The sequence below is a fragment of the Temnothorax curvispinosus genome, unplaced genomic scaffold (genome assembly GCF_003070985.1).
Source record: "Temnothorax curvispinosus isolate PA1 unplaced genomic scaffold, ASM307098v1 QBEX01010510.1, whole genome shotgun sequence".
Lineage (NCBI taxonomy): Eukaryota > Metazoa > Arthropoda > Insecta > Hymenoptera > Formicidae > Temnothorax > Temnothorax curvispinosus.
Genome location: NW_020220290.1, coordinates 35,740 through 40,085, shown reverse-complemented (window position 1 = coordinate 40,085; position 4,346 = coordinate 35,740).

The window sequence follows — 4,346 nt, the reverse complement described above, 5'->3', positions numbered from 1 at the left end:
TGTGTGTGTGTGTGTGTGTGTGTGTGTGTGTGTGTGTGTGTGTGTGTATGTACGGATTTTTTGTACACGCATCTACTTCTACAATTTTTTAGATACCGGGTTGAAATTTTTCACACAAATAAAGTATCATAGAAAGTATGTTCTCCTCAAATTTTGTTAAAATCGGTTGACCGGTATAGATTTTATTGGAATTTTTTTTTTTAGAAAAGTGTGTTTTATCTTATAGCTTTCTCAATATTTGAGATAGCGATCTATATTTAATTTTATTAAATTTTTCAGTTTTTTCTACCCCTATTTCATATATAATTAATTAAGATTTGGTTAATTAGTTCTGGAGTTACAGACGTTTGAAATTTCGGAGATTTTGATTGCGTATAAAGCTAAGTCTAATCAACCGAATTTAAAAGAATTATATATAAAATAGGGGTAGAAAAAACTGAAAAATATAATAAAATTAAAAATAAATCGATATCTCCAAATTTGCGGAAGTGAAAGTTTCCTCTATGAGGAAGCCAAGTGCAAATTTCTAATTTGCACAATTTTTGTTAAATGGCATTTGTGATATGCGATTAGTTATTTGGTATTAAGGTATTAATTTTAAGTTTTATTAGTATTAAGATATTATATTTTAAGATACTCACAATCAGTATCAAGACATTTCTCAATTTTAATTTTAATTTTTAGCCTAGTCAATAGAGACATTTAAATGGAATTAATTCCGGGAAGCAATTTTTTTTTTTTGACTGTTTCGGAGTGTCATGAATAGTCTAAAACCGGATTTTCGGGATTCTAACCCTGGAGCGTTAGCCGCTATTTTGATTAGAAGGGTGATTTTGTAAATATCTTGCTTATTTTCAACTTTAGAGTGAAAGTGGTAATAACCAAACTTGTAGAAAATTTAATACTCTACAATTTTAGTCTTTATCATTTTTTACCTAGGATTGATATTTTGGGTCTTAGACTCGAAAGTGGGGGGTGAAATTTTATTATTTTTTTTTATTTTTTGAATTTACTTGGTATAACGAAAAATATTTTTTCCACATCACCATGGGGGTAGAGTTTATGGCGCGTTTATTCAAAAAATCCTAATAGTGCACGTGACGCTCACGAGTACTCGCTTGAACCCGGAAGCCTTTTCCCCGAGACGCCACCGAGCTGGGGGTATAAATACGGGCCTTGCGAGGCGACATTCGCATTTGGTCTTTGGTTTCGGAAACAAGATTCTAATTTTCGAGAGCACCGCGAGTCGAAGGAACATAGTCTCTGACGCTTCTAGTCGAATTTGGCCGCGAGCGCTTCAATTCGGACTTAGCCGCGAGCGCTTCAATTCGGACTTAGCCGCGAGCGCTTCTACTCGGACTTAGCCGCGAGCGCTTCTACTCGGACTTAGCCGCGAGCGCTTCTATTTGTTCTCACGCGCTGTCGTACGTTGTCGAGCCTGTAAAATCCAGGAAAGTGTGAATAATAAACCTGTTCGTTTAATACCGAATTAAAATTGCTTCTTCCTGTCTCTAGACTGAATTACCTCCGATTCTCCCTAATCGTGTGCGCCTCTTCCAGGGCGTTCTCGGTAGATCCATACGTCAATGCGCGCCTCCCTCAGGGCGTTCTTGATCGATCCTTCCTTAGATGCGCGCCTCCCGCAGGGCGTTCTCTTCTTTTCATACTTCTTTCTTCGTTCCTAAACTCAGGTCACTAAAAATTAGTTAAGCTGCATGATAGCGCTAAGGCTTATTTACTACACGCACATACTCTCACACGAACACGACTGCATGCACTCTAAGAGAAGCCGAAGTAGCCGTCACCAATCGGAGCTGGCTGAAGAACAAACAACCGAAAGGTAAGTGCGGCTGTCACTCATGGTTCGATCGAGGCGATCGGGACAAGCCCACCAAATTAAAAGGCTGCGGCGTGCCTATTACGCGGCCGGTGCATTCGATCCGCGAATATTCGACGCAGTGCCGTCTCAGTCTGCTCCGTCCGCGCCTCTCACCGATCCGCCGGCGCCGCGGCGCCGGTCACGCCGAGCTCGACTCAATCGGCTCCGGTTGCCGAGGAACGTCCTAAACCAAAAATCACTAAAATTGAGACTCTAACGTTAGAAATTTGTTGCATTCTTCGGGGGTGCACCGAGACTCAAAACTCGACGGAACCCGGAATATAAGACTTACTCTTACTTACCGTTGCGATAGCTTGGAAAGTTGCCGGGCACATTTAAGTCGCGTTTCATTTAAACCCACTCCGACGTCCCGATCGCACTCCGGAACGTAACAATGTCCTCTCTTTGATCCATGTTATACTTTATTGTTATGCATTTCGGACTATTTTTCCGCATGTTTTTGACAACCACGCACACACTCATTGCGCTTTCCACTAATAATGTCGTTTTAGTAATAAGAGTTTCCACGTCTGCGTTTAATATGTTGCACGCCTCTACCAGTAGTTTAAGGTCTTCCATTGCGAATAACTTTAACGGTAGCTCGCAAGTTGGGACCCCTTATATACTCTTTAAAGAGAAATAATTTTTACGGTAAAAGTGTAAAAATAGATTTATCTTCGAACGTCAGTTCCTGTTTTTCCTACATTATCGCATGAAAATTTAATATATATAAAGATAAAGCATCAAATTTCACAAATTATATGTAGGTCCGGAAGTATGTTCCGGGACTTTAAATTTTTGATATCGGTATATTCCGGGACATTTGGCAGTTTCCAGGACTGTCCTGGAAAAAATTCATGTCCTACGGCAATTTTCGGGACAGTTTTTTGAATCTGATTACATATATATGCGTTATATTCCACGACTGTACATTTCAAAAAACGTAAACAGTCCCGGAACATACCTCTGGACCTATATATATATATATATATATATATTTATATAAGTAACCTTTCACCCGCGTCGCGATATCTATTTCCGTTTACATTTTACAAACTTACTGGGACCTCTCATCCGAATCATATAATATTTAACCTTTCACCTGCGTCGCGATATCTATTTTCGCTAACATTTAGACTTACTGAGACCTCTCATCCGCGTCGCGATATCAATTTCCGAATGACCTCTCACCCGCGTCGTGATATCAATTTCCGAATCTTCAGAATTAATATCTTTTATTTATATATGTATCCATAAAATATTATTACTTGAAAATATTATTTAACAATAATTATTATTATTTTTACGTATATTAAAGTCTATGTTTTATTGTACTAGGACGATGCTGAAAACATTTAGACTAACTGAGACCTCTCATTCGCGTCGCGATATCAATTTCCGAATCTTCAGAATTAATATCTTTTATTTATATATGTATCCATAAAATATTATTACTTGAAAATATTATTTAACAATAATTATTATTATTTTTACGTATATATTAAAGTCTATGTTTTATTGTACTAGGACGATGCTGAAAACATTTAGACTAACTGAGACCTCTCATTCGCGTCGCGATATCAATTTCCGAATCTTCAGAATTAATATCTTTTATTTATATTTGTATCCATAAAATATTATTACTTGAAAATATTATTTAACAATAATTATTATTATTTATACGTATATTAAAGTCTATGTTTTTATTGTACTAGGACGATGCTGAATATTATACAAATGCAACTACATCTTTGACGCTAACGTCAAAAGCGAAATCGTCACGTTCGCCTCGTCGACGCTCATTTTCAGTGTCTCACGAATTGGCACCTTTACTGAGATTTTCACACCCGCGTCGCGATCGCTGAAAAAAAGGAACGCATCGCTCGATACGTCGGTCACTCGCGCTTCGATCGGGCGGTGACGCTTATCACTTCTCGAGAGGTCAAGGGGTCGAAGAGGGAAACGTATCGTTCTCTCTTTCTCGACGATGTCGCTCGCGCGCGTAATTACGTGCGCGATTATTATCGTCGTGGCGGTAAATTGTGAATCAAATCAAAATGAGACTGTGATCAGTTATCTGCAAAAATATGGGTATCTGGAAAACGACACCAACGGTGCACAGCGATTTTTATCGTCTTACAACACTACGCAAGAGTTACATCGAACCATCTCACTGTTTCAAGAATTCTATCGACTACCCGGCGACGGCGAATTAAACGAAGAGACGCTGAATCGAATGCGTAAACCGTGATGCGGCGTCGAGGACATTTCGGAGCGCACGTTTGCTCCGCTTTTGAACAAATGGTCTAGGAAACATCTCAAATGGAACTTTCATCTGGCCAACGAGCGGATCTTGAAAACGGCTCGAGCCGCGTTCGATCTGTGGGCAGCGAATTCGTCATTGACGTTTGAGCGTGATTCGCTGAATCCCGATATTCTGATATCGTTTCGCGAGGGGCATCACACG